Here is a 12530-nt window from a genome sequence, read left to right on the forward strand (position 1 = left end):
GAAACGACAAATGCTGACCTCTTATAAATCTATTATAGAAGACAGGTCGTTTTCATTTTTAAATTAAGTTATTTAATCATTTAAAAATAGTGAAATTTCTATCATATCATTATATTATTATTATGCTAACAAGAAACACTTACGGTAATCTTTATCACATTACTCTGTTTGTACGTATCCGTTTCAGCCTCTTATTTTTCAAACCATTTGCTTTCGTAATAAAGCTTTCATAAATAAAGGCATTTGCTGTAACAGGCCGTGTAATTGCGGGCTTAGGTCGATCCGCCCGAGGTGTTCAATAACGCCAATTCATCATCGCGCTCTTTCGGATCCGCGAGAAGACCCGGTTTGATTCCCATCCAGTATTATCGGTTGACAACGAATTAATGGAGCACAGTTAGACCGTTTCGGATCGTTTACTTTGTGGCTTTCGGTTTTTCTCGCTCCGGCTCGGCGAAACAAATCGTTCAACAGAGATTACGAGCATGAAAGCAACCAGCCTCCCACAATGCATTTATAAGGGAGTAGCATCTGCTATTCTTGCTTTTTACGTTCATCCTTAGATGAGAACTGGCCATCTTTTTTCAAAAGACAGAAAAAAAATTAATTGTAATACAAACATTAGATCAATGTAAACAGAATATTATTCTGTAACGAAACTACTTCTAATCTTTATTAATATTATAATATTTATTATATATAGTTATATATTACATATTTTTTTATTAAATTGATATTATTTTTTATATTTTAATGTACACTAATATTACATTTTAACTATAGTAACTTGATAATTTATATAATACATATATAATATATGTATAATACGTATTATATTTATTTCCATTTATTAATTGATTGCTGCAGAAGTTTGTTCCATACTCTATAATCGTCAAACGATTATGGAATCATTATAGTTCACCTTCAACTTATAATCGCAGTATCATAATACTTTATACGACAGTTCCATTAATTTACTACAGTTTCCAACAACATTGCTTTAATGTGCAATCATCATTACTCTCAATGTAATTGCTTGATGTAATTTCTATAAGAGTAGGTCGTCTCGATAGCAATCCTCTTTAAGTTAAGAGAACTCGCGACATAAATTGCTTTCCGTTCTTTGCGATTTCGATTGTTAAGCTTTCCCACGGTAATACTTTAATTGTCCGAACGACTCGCAATTGCAACTCGGCTGCAATTTTCTCTTCGGAGCTCGGCGTTTCGTCTCGCGGAAGAAATCGCTGTATTGCAGCGAAGCGCGCGCGGCGATACGAAATACGCGGAATTCACGACGATACTCGCGCGGCCCGAACGTGTAATTCCGCGCGTTACATTCCGATGGGTGTATTTTTCATACGCGGAATGCCGCCAATCGTTAAATCCGCGGGACGCCGATAGAAGAATCTTTAGGTCTACCAATAATTATCGCGAGGAAAATGATGATTCTCCGGCGAAAGATGAAGTAAGCGAAATGAGAGGTGTTCTGTTTCTATTTCAAGGATATTTCATCGGGTTCATTAAAAGCTTTGATCTATATGATCGTTATGGTATTTAAAACACAATAGAATTGCGCGGCTAGAAATTAGAACGTAATTTTTTATATGATATACATGAAACGATTAAGTTTCTCATGTGTCAATTAACAACAAAAAAATCCCGCATAATCTCGAAAATCTTGCGTAATAAATATAAGATGTACATTTATTAAAGAAAATGTTGCCAAATTTGATGATAAATGAGTCGAATCTCTAAAGTTTAGTGATTAAAGTAAGTGCTCGTTAAAAAATCTGTCTCTCTTTTTTATATCTTTATTTTATTATTATTATTACATATATTTCCAAACTTTTTTCTTAACAGTTTTTGATTGATTTTATATTTATCTTCCAACTATACATTTTTGAATTCATCTTTATGTTAGTATCTTTTTTCTGCGGCTATGAAATTGGTGCACGCATAATGTAAAATGTAAAATATCAAGTTTTCCGTCTAACATTTCGATGCGTTGCTCGTTCGGATTAAAAAATAATGGAGCAAAGGGTTAAAATGCGGTAATCTTCAATTCGCACGGAAAACCATGGGGTGTATCACGAGAAAGGGCAATTTCTCTTCCCCTTTACCCGCACGTAGAAGCACAGTGGCCATATCTTTCAGCTAGCAGGTCGAGGGCGAGGCTAATGCTGGAGTAAAGGTTATCTAACTAACGAATGAGACGCTTGCCTTCTCCTCTATATTCTGAAGGGAATACGTCGCACGCCCCTCGTGGATATGATCCTTACGCTCGCGGACGCATCCGCCGTCGGCGTTATCGCAATCTCGCCGGTGAGATTCTCACGAGCTCGCCGTCATTCCGTCAGCTCTTCGTTGCCGCGTCACTTCCGTCATAAAAACCGTCACAAGCGTGGGTGTCTGGCGATTAAGCCCGTAAGCAAGTCGATTTGCAAGTTGAGAAGAACTTTCTCGTCTAAAAATAGGTTGTTTCCTTCTATTTGCGGTATTTACAGCGAGTTGCAAGCGAATGAACGATCGTTGATGCCTTTAGTGAAGCTGATTTTGTTCTTTTCTTAGGTCAATTAGAAGAAAATTTATTACTATTGTTCTTCTGCTTTTTTAAATACTGTTTTATTAATTCTATATGTTAAAAAGTAGGGGACAGAGATAAAGCAAACAAAGAGTTGCCTACAAAAGTCAAACAAGTCCATTTCTATAAAAATCTGGATTGTGGTACTAAATCATTTTTTATCAATAGTATCACGTTGTCAATAATTTTGTTCTAGCAAGAATCAGAAAATGGGAAATATAAATAGATAGAAAATATAAAATTGTTGGCAAGTATTAAACAAAAGTTTAGAAGTATTTTTTTAATGGATTTTTAACATATTATTCTTAAGAGGGGAAACTCGTGTAAATTACCTGTTTTTAGAAATTTTTGAGGGAAAAACTAATAGATAAAGTATTGTAAAAATTATTTTCTGCAATAGGCTGACAATTGCATAAAATATCGAATTTTTACAATACACAGAGCATTGTAAAAATTATTTTCTGCAATAGGCTGACAATTGCATAAAATATCGAATTTTTACAATACACAGAGCATTGTAAAAATTATTTTCTGCAATAGGCTGACAATTGCAGAAAATATCGAATTTTTACAATACACAGAGCATTGTAAAAATTATTTTCTGCAATAGGCTGACAATTGCAGAAAATATCGAATTTTTACAATACACAGAGGATTGTAGAAAATAATTTCTGCAATAGGCTGACCATTGCGGAAAATAATTATTGAATTTTTACAATACACAGAGGATTGTAAAAAATATCGACAAATAAGCTAGCAATGACTCAAAAATGGCACTTCGAAAGTGCGTCGGGACATATGGAGACCGTAAAAATGGTCTGAAACAAGAAATCCAAAATAATTTTTTTGATTTATGTCAAAACGCATTGCATAAATCTTCAATATTATTGAAATTTACAAAATTGCGAAAATGCCAATGTTTTAAAGAAAAATTGATCTTTTTTTAATGAATAATTGCTCATAAATTTTGTTCAACATTGATAATTAAAAATTGGAGAGGTTTATGTAATAGCCAATAAGTTGAAGAATATTCTCTGAAAGTTTCATCGAAATCGGTCGAGTAGTTTTTGAGTAATCCGTCCCGGGGCGAAAAATTTAGTGTTTTAATAAAAACGCGTTTAAAGTTAACACGACTGCGTTTAACACGACCGTTAAATTCAAACAAATAAACATAAACAAATAAAAAAACATAAAGAAACTTGCACATTTTTCTGCCTTTCTCCTTCCATCGTTATAAAAAAGATCGACGGTTAAGCGCCCGCCACATACCGTATACTTATACTCTCCGCTCAGAGCGACCGTTTTACTTTTGACGGAAATAACATAAAAGAAAGTCTCAAATCGGTTTCTGATATTTTTTCATATTCTACGGAAGATTTGTTATAAGTTTAAGCAAAAAAAAATTGCTAAAAAATTTCGATCTACACGAGTTTCTTCCCTTAAAGTTTTTTTAATATCTCTAAATTATTTATTTGATACGTATTATATGTAGAAAAATTATCATATTTATGCAAAGGAAAATGTAAAAGAATATTTTTGTTAAGAGCAACTTGAAAATTTTATAAATAAAAAAATTATTGCTATGTCTAAAATATGTTTTCTTTTATTTTATTATTTAAAAAAGGATAAATATAAAATATATTTTTATAGAATAAATATGAAAAGTAATAAATATAAAATTCCCATAATAACAAAAAGGAAATTTTTTAAATAAGTCCTTAAAATATTAATTAAAGTTTATAATTTTTGTTCTTACACTTATTATGTGTCTAAAGAAAAATTATTCTATACAATATTATTTTATACAACGAACGAAATTTGAAGATAAAAAGTATTTTATTTTTTGGAAACTTGTCTGGATTTTGTACACTGAAAACAAAATTTTAATAATAAGTATATTTATTTCAGCATTATTTCCTTAATTTAATTCTAAAAAGTATTTTGTAAATTTGGAAAAAAATTATTTCATACATATTTATTAATGTTTACTTAAACATAGAAAATAATAATAAAGTAAATGCTCTTATTTTACAACAAGGAAGTAAATTACAGAATTTTTAATTTTTATGAAAATATATCTATTGATCTGTAAGAGTTTCATCTGAATTCTCATCTTGATCTATTTACTTTCTACCTACTTTGTTTCTTTATCGTCGTTAGATCGTTTCTTGGCGTTCTCCCGTGAATGAATTCTCGACTAGTGTGATGGAATGCGCGGTCATAAGATGCGTGTGTGGAGACGCGAAGCAAGTTGACGATTTTTTTATCCTCGTGGTCGCGTGCGGATACGTTGTTACACGGCGCGAAATGTCAAGGCATCCTCGTACGAGTGAAAGGACACGTCACGTTGCGTCCTGTCGTGTCGTGCTGGGCAAGCCCGCTTTCCGTTTTCCATACTTGCACGTGGAATAATCAATAAATTAATAATTATTGCGATTCTAATTGGACTCCGCGATATCATTAAAGTCAAAAAAGGCATACGGTTTTAAAAATTCTCGCGAGAAAACAAAACAGAACGAAAATTGACCTTTTGAAATGAACATTATAATAACGATGTAATAAGACACCATTTATCCATTTATATATAAAAATATTTCTATTTATATATAAATATATTTCTATTTATATATAAATATATATACATATAGATCTGAAAATAATTTTATTGGTTAAAAACGATTGTGAAAAAAACTCAAATAAGATTAGTAATGCAACATTTTAGCAATTAGTTCGAGCTCTATCTTTTATAATTTAATTTTTAGATATTTCAGCAAAGCAGTTTTTCTTTCGTGTATATATTATGTAGATAAAAAATTATTCTTCTGTTCTTATCGTTAAATCTTTCATTAAGTTCAATTACTTTCCATGTAAATCCGTTAGTTAAGCGAGATATTTATTCAGCGGGCTGCGATAATTAGATATTTATAGTCGTCTAATTTATACCATTTCTTCGAGCAACGCTATTGATTGGGATTCGATACGTCATTGTTGGATGAGAGAGAATGAGAGAAAAATCATAAAATATATTACGCTCGGTGAGAAGTGCCGATGCATAACCGCGGTTATTTCTGCAATGATTTAATGATAATCGAATCAAGATGAAAACATTTTACGACTGCCGCATAAATTTGACATGCGCAATTATGAAAGATTTATAAATATTTATTGATAATAAAATGTTAATAGCAACAACACTAAATCCAATCTTTTAGATATTTTTATATAGAATATATTATAAAGTAGAAAATTGTGTGTATGTTTGTATCCTTTTTTATTGTTGTTTATATTGTTATTATATAAGAGGTATACGTGTTTACTTTTTTTACGGTCTCCGTTATTTTTTATTTAAATGTAAACAATATATTCAATATTGTGAAAAATTGTATTATGGAAAAGAGACTTGTTAAATCTTATGTTCCATTTTTTTATACGTTTTCTTATATTGTTAGGAATACAATTTTATATATACGATCTATCAGGAAAGTGATTAGTGAACTAATATTTTTGAGATTTGATTTACAACGTGAGCGCGCAGTTACAACGAATCTAATGCAGTACCGGTTATAACACGGTTGTAAAGGCATTATATGTACTCGAAAGAAGTAGAATGCAGGAGTTGGCGCCGAGAGTTGCAAGTAGGCAACCTTGTATCGACAGTAATATATATATCTCGACAGAGGTCAAAGATTATGTAGCGTAGTATCGATAAAGGCGGCCACACGTGTACCATAACTGATACTTATGATCCATCTACGTCGTGTTGTACCTCGGTGCGGAAAATACCGAGTGGAGTTAGTTACGCACATGGTAAATTCGCAGTTTGATTCGCGAGGAGCGCGTGATTTGTCGCGATTGTTCAATTCAAGAAGATGTAGAATATAGAATTCTCTTCGCCACGTAATAAGGGAACTTTTCAGAGAAAACAATTTGGAAGGCCTGATTACACGTTTGTTTGTCCCAGAGGGAAGATGCTTTCAAAATTGACCCGGGCGACCTTAAGAATAAGTGATTTATAGGGTACAGCGTATACCATACGGATAAAATAGCATCGCTGGTAGAAATCGCTTTCCAAGGTTCTTCTCCGAAACGATCTACGCCATAGATTGCTTTCTCGCGAAACACGGTTTACACGGGATTACCTTATTTACCTCGGGAGGACAACGACACTTGCAAAATTGATTTACGTCAGTTTTAGAATGACCGAGCTATCAGATTCTTCACAGAGCTGCCTCGCCGCCGTTCTTCCGGGTCTTTGGCTTACGCTCGCTCGCATGACGTGCATCTCGGCGAGATCAGCGAACGCTCCCTCGTCGCCGAGAGATCCCCGAGGACGACACGTATCTTCCACCTTGCCGCTGGAAAACGTCTGGCTCTTGTCCCACGGATAGGAGAGACGGCGCGCGTTAACGGTGCCCCCGTGAGCGAGGTAGGCGCCCATTAAAACTAGGATCCAGGCGTTTAGTACCGCTGACAAATGTGACGATCCGAGACGCTCCTCCGCTCCGTCGGCCGAGTTAATTGTCGGTCGCAATTAAGAGCCGTGTTTTATTGAACACGACGACGCGACGGAATTCTCGCCACACGCACGACGCACGCGGGATCATGGGAAAGGGTTCTATTAAACATCCGGCTCGGAAAAAAAAAGAGTAAAAACGTAATATCGAGTAAATCACGACGCTAATTAAGTCCGTCGTGAACGACGGCGGCGTCGTCGTCGTCGGGATTCATGATCTCCTCCTCGTCACCTCGGAGATCACCGCGGTCTGATCCCCCTCGTCTGGGAAGCGCGCATCTTTCTCGCGGATGATGCCTCGTCAGCTGGTAGCGATCGCGGATGACAGGCGGAAGGGAAATGCCGAGATAAAAGAACGTCATGGGTCGGAACTTCCTGATGTATGTATTCTTATACTATACTCGCGAGATCGCGAGTCGTTGATTTTGTCCCACAGCTGACTGTAATAATGATGCGGTAATCGTGCGATGAAGACGTTGTAATATAATCCTCGACACACTTAAACGAGCATCGTCCCCCAAGAAACGTTTATAAGAAACGTCTTGGAACGTTTTCTTAGTTGTTCGAGTAGCAAGCTGCCTGCAAGGAGACACACGCGATTGCATGTTTTTCGTCAATTAATTTTTAATTCAAAAATGTTTCAAGAACATAATTTACTTTCAGAGATAAATGAGTTTTATATTGCTATATAACGGTAACAAAATCTTCCTTTTTTGATTCGTGAAGAGTCTAACATGTGGTTTTTCGAAAGCGTTTACCTTTGATGCGCTTCGGAATAATCTTTATGCTTGCCTCATCTACACAATGTGCACTTGACATTGCGTACCGCACGAGATGAGAATTTCTAACGAAGATGCATTGCGTGGCGCATTTCACGTGGGAAAAGTAAATACATCGGCATCCTGCTGTAACCGATTCAATGTGTTCCATATTAATCTTTTTTTTTTCACCAATGATAGTACTTGAAGATTCTTCTATTGCGCATGGATAAGCAGCTTTGATTGCTGATTCACGCATTACTTCTGATCGTGAGATAAATCTGTACTGATTTTGATAACTGAACCATTGACAAATTTGACCTTTCTTAAAATTGTAAGATACAGCAGTAAAAATTGTGCAAAGTACAATACGTAACCGTGATTTATAATTGTAACCAATATACAAAAGTATATTTAAATTTAAAAAAGGTTGAAAAATTAAAAGATGTTGGAAGAAATGTAACTAAAAAAAAATGCACGAAAATATATCATAAATTACATAAAATATATTTTATTTTATTGTAAAAAATTTTAGAATGTGAGATAACATAACTATATATTATTTGTTATAAAAAATCTGAATTGTATGTGCATATTTTTGCTAATTATATTAGCAAAGGGTTACAATGTACATTATAAACATTATTACAAATATTAAAAAATGCTATGTGGATAAATTAAATCTTACAACACTGTTAGCCAAAAGTTTGGAAATACTTAGAATTTTCTTGTATCTCATAAAGAATTAAATTTTTCGGTGGAAAAATTATACTTTTTAAATAGGAATTAATATATTTTTTACTGCTTCGCAGTGCTACACTTAAAACTGTGGTAATCAATGAGTATTCATTGCCTTTTAGTGATTTCGACTTCAAAATTAATGTGTTATTACTGAAAAATCAATGCATTTATTTTAACTTATCGATAAGGTATAAGTATATAAAGTCAGTGTATTTTTATTGATTCTACTAATTGTCATTTAGAGAGTATAAAATTTTATTTTTTAAATAATTTTTCCAAGCTTTAAAATGTATTTTTGTTACACGTGCGTTAAAAATGAATTTCTATGCATGGCCTTCTACTAGCCGCAAAGTCGCTATTTATCTTCAACTCATTTATTCCACTCAAGTAAACGTTATTTCACTATTGTTGTGCCTCTAATAGATGGCATGATAAAAGTATTCTTTTTTCAACTTTACAGCACTATCACCTAATTGCACTGCAAATCAATTAGTGATACACTGATTGCCATTTAAAGAGTATAAAGAAAAAAGCAACTTCGAATTATCATCACCACTATCGTACTGTATTTCATTAGTTTAAGATTTATTTACTTAATACACGTATTGCAGTTTTCTTATTGAAAATTTTCTATTGAAATTGATGGTTGAAAATGTGTCATACAGAAAAGTGAGTGATATATTATAACTATTTTTCTTCTCGTGCAGCTCCAATCTTAAGTGTCAATTGTGCAAATAACTGCGGTCATAAGACTGCTTCATTTAGTTAGAACATCAATCAAATATCGAAGTTGCCTTTCTACTTTAAAATACATTGTGTAAAACTTTATACAGGTATATATCAAATTTTATATGTTTTATTAAGCGAGACAATTAATTTTTTGTTAAAAAATTTCAATCGCTTCCAAACTTTTAGTCTGTAATATATATAATCGTGTTTATACGTTTAATTAGTTAATCTTCTATTACACAAACAGATTATTATACTGATATTGCAATTTTATTACAATCATCGCAAATCTACTCCAAAGTAACTATAAGACTATAAGACTTTTCTAAAATAAAAATAAAATTTGAAGTAATCAAACGATTAAAATATATTTATTTAATCGCGATAATAATTTAATAAAATATGTTTTCAAATAAAATATTATAATTTCTGATATACATACAGTACATTACAAGATAAAAAAAGTTAATTGTAATATTTACTGTTACATTTTTGTCGTGTAGATTTAGCATGTCGCATATATCGCGAGACTTACTACTTCCTTAATTAGAGAATCCATGTCACAACGTCCATCCATGTAGTACTTTTTTTAATTAGGACGCACCGTAAGATATTTCTTGGTTACTTTAATGGCGTAATTATGTTGAAGTCACAGTCTTCGCGTTTACTTACGGATAAAATTAGGTAAAAATGTTAGATTATTAAATGAAATTTAGTACCCGCAACTAACGTATATTTTTACGAATACAGTAAATTGTCATTGTGCCCGGTAAGAGATAGTCCGCCAAGATGGAACTAGCCAGATAGGACGAAGACCTTTGCACGCGAGAAATAGATGGCTGCATACTTTAACGTATAAGCACGTTTTCAAGTGCATCTTAGACGAACAGGTGATTATCCTGAGAAAGGCACTAAGATGCGGGTATCTCCAAATGCCTCTGCTCAGCAATTTCTACAAGTATTTGCGTGTTCGCTGTTTCTTAAGAAGATTGTGATATATCAATCGACTCGTGTAAAGTTAACTTTGTAAAGTAACGGATTTAATTAATTGCATGAGCAATCTCGATAAATCTTTGAAGTGGTTGATATACTTTCACAAAAAATTGATTTCTTAATCTTACTTGAAACAACTTTAAGAAACGTTGGGTGTATAATTTATATCTCGGCATTTCTCTAGCAAATAACACATTTGCATGAAAGGATACTAAAAATAAGGATATTGTAAATAACGATACTATATACATATAACCTCGCAAGCGAAAAATTCGATCTCTGGATTATTTTTTAATGAAAAGATTTCGGTGGGAAACGCGCGATTTTCGCTCGCCGAGCGCATACGTGTATAATTTAATTTTTATCTCGTCAAAGTGCAGTGATGGGCGCGCCTTCGAATAAAATTGCTGATTTAACGTCCTCGTTCGTTAAGGTGCGCGATAAACGTTCGCCGTGCGTAACGAAAGTTTCGCGTTAGGCCAGACGCCGTTAATTACGCCCGATTATTCTGGATCTGTATATGCACGTGAAAAAGAGGTTCCAGGATCCGGCAAATCGTGCGTAAATCGCGCGTTTAATTGCGCAACGCGCGCGTATTTAAGCGAAGTACCTTGTACGTATCGTGCAAGGTCAGCCCGTTTTTTTCCCCCAGATATTCGATACGTTGTACATCGTGGGTGGCGAAGGACATTCCAGAGATAAAAAAATTTGTTTTTCGGACAAGAGTACGAGGGGAGGAGGAGGGGGAAGTAAATAAGAGGGAAGAAATATGATGGCTATAGTGAGAAATAAAATCAAATTAAATAGCAGTTCGATAGCAGCGAGCTGAGAAATATGAATTTTCTGAAATAAATATCAATATTATATATTTATATTGATTTTTGTGATTTGAAATTGTTACTTTAAATCGAGGCCTCAAGTGCCAATCTTTATTTCATTCATTACTCTCAAATAAAAATAATAAAGAGAGACAAAGACAGAAAGAGAGAGAGAGGCTTTTTAAAATTATTATTTTAAATCGAGGCCTCAAGTGCCAATCTTTGTTTCATTTATTACTTTCAAATAACAATAATAAAGAGAGAGAGGGACAACTTTGTAACACTTTAACTTTACTACAGCGAGAAAATTGCGGGAAAATTTGTCTCAATGTGCGTGCTCGTGCTACTGAGAGTAGCACAAGCACACCCTTGCCTCCGAGCATGAAAACAATTTACATCGTTATACATGCACACGCGTTTAACGCACGCAAATAACAAGCTACGGCGCTTTAATAAGCGCCGAAGTGCAGATAGAACGACGAGATACAAGCGAAACGATCGAGCCGGAAAGGCTCGAAACCGCGCCACACGGCTGCCACGGCCGACACCGCCACCGCCGCCACCACCGCTACCGCAGCTTCGCGAAAGGTTAAACGGGAGGAAAGAAGGAAGGAAAGAAAATAAAACGTCCGAGAGATCGTTCCTCTCCGGTCCCGCATAATCTGATGCCGTTCGCGCGCGCGATTACGCCATTCCGAGAGCTGCGTTTAATATCGGGGGACGTACGCGGCTCTCTCGAGATCTCGCGGCGTACCGCGGCGAATTTCCCTCGAACGTATGTAAGTACGTGCCTCATTGGCCCGCTGCATCGCTGCGTTGCGCAAGCCTGTCTTCGATTAATATCCCTGAAACTACAATCTACAAAGTCGATTAAGTCTGCTCCCGTTACTTTCGAAAATCAAACGTTATAGCATTTCCCTCTTTCTTCCCTCTCGCCGCTCTGTAATTCTAATGTAAGTGTCCTAAAGATTCCGACGTTAAGACTTTATTTGCTCATTTATTTTTTTATTTACGTTGATATTGGAACATATATTTTTTATTTTTATTTTAAAACAATATGAATTACACGACATTTCATTAGGATGTAAAATTGTATAAGGTAAAACGTCCCAATGACCAGATATGTGATCTGTATCCGGATACTTACCAAAAACTTATTATTAGTAATCTTAAATTTTCTAATTAAAATATTTGACAATAAATTCTTAGACCGCATAAATGTTTAAACGTATCGATAAAGTTGAAAAGGCCTAAACGGTCGCAGCTAAATCTTGGTGCTGATTATAATTTTCTTAATATATTAATTTAGTAATCTCAGCTCATAAGGCGCGCAGTTCATATGAGTTGAGATTATTAAATTAGTATATTAAAAAAATAATAATCAGCATTAAGATCTA

The 12530-nt window shown here is 34.3% G+C and overlaps 1 protein-coding gene across 13 annotated transcripts in view; it reads left to right on the forward strand.

Annotated features, from left to right (window-relative positions):
* LOC105831051 (EF-hand domain-containing family member B) overlaps positions 1 to 12530 on the forward strand; it is a 101410-nt gene that overhangs the window by 19386 nt on the left and 69494 nt on the right. For 2 of the 13 annotated variants that reach the window (XM_036282941.1, XM_036282942.1), the window contains exon 3: positions 6771 to 7007. The exons of the other annotated variants lie outside the window; for them this stretch is intronic. The gene's annotated coding sequence lies outside the window, so the exon portion shown is untranslated. The remainder of the gene's footprint in view (positions 1 to 6770; positions 7008 to 12530) is intronic. 13 annotated transcript variants of the gene reach the window in all.

Source organism: Monomorium pharaonis, chromosome 2 (genome assembly GCF_013373865.1).
Source record: "Monomorium pharaonis isolate MP-MQ-018 chromosome 2, ASM1337386v2, whole genome shotgun sequence".
Classification (NCBI taxonomy): domain Eukaryota; kingdom Metazoa; phylum Arthropoda; class Insecta; order Hymenoptera; family Formicidae; genus Monomorium; species Monomorium pharaonis.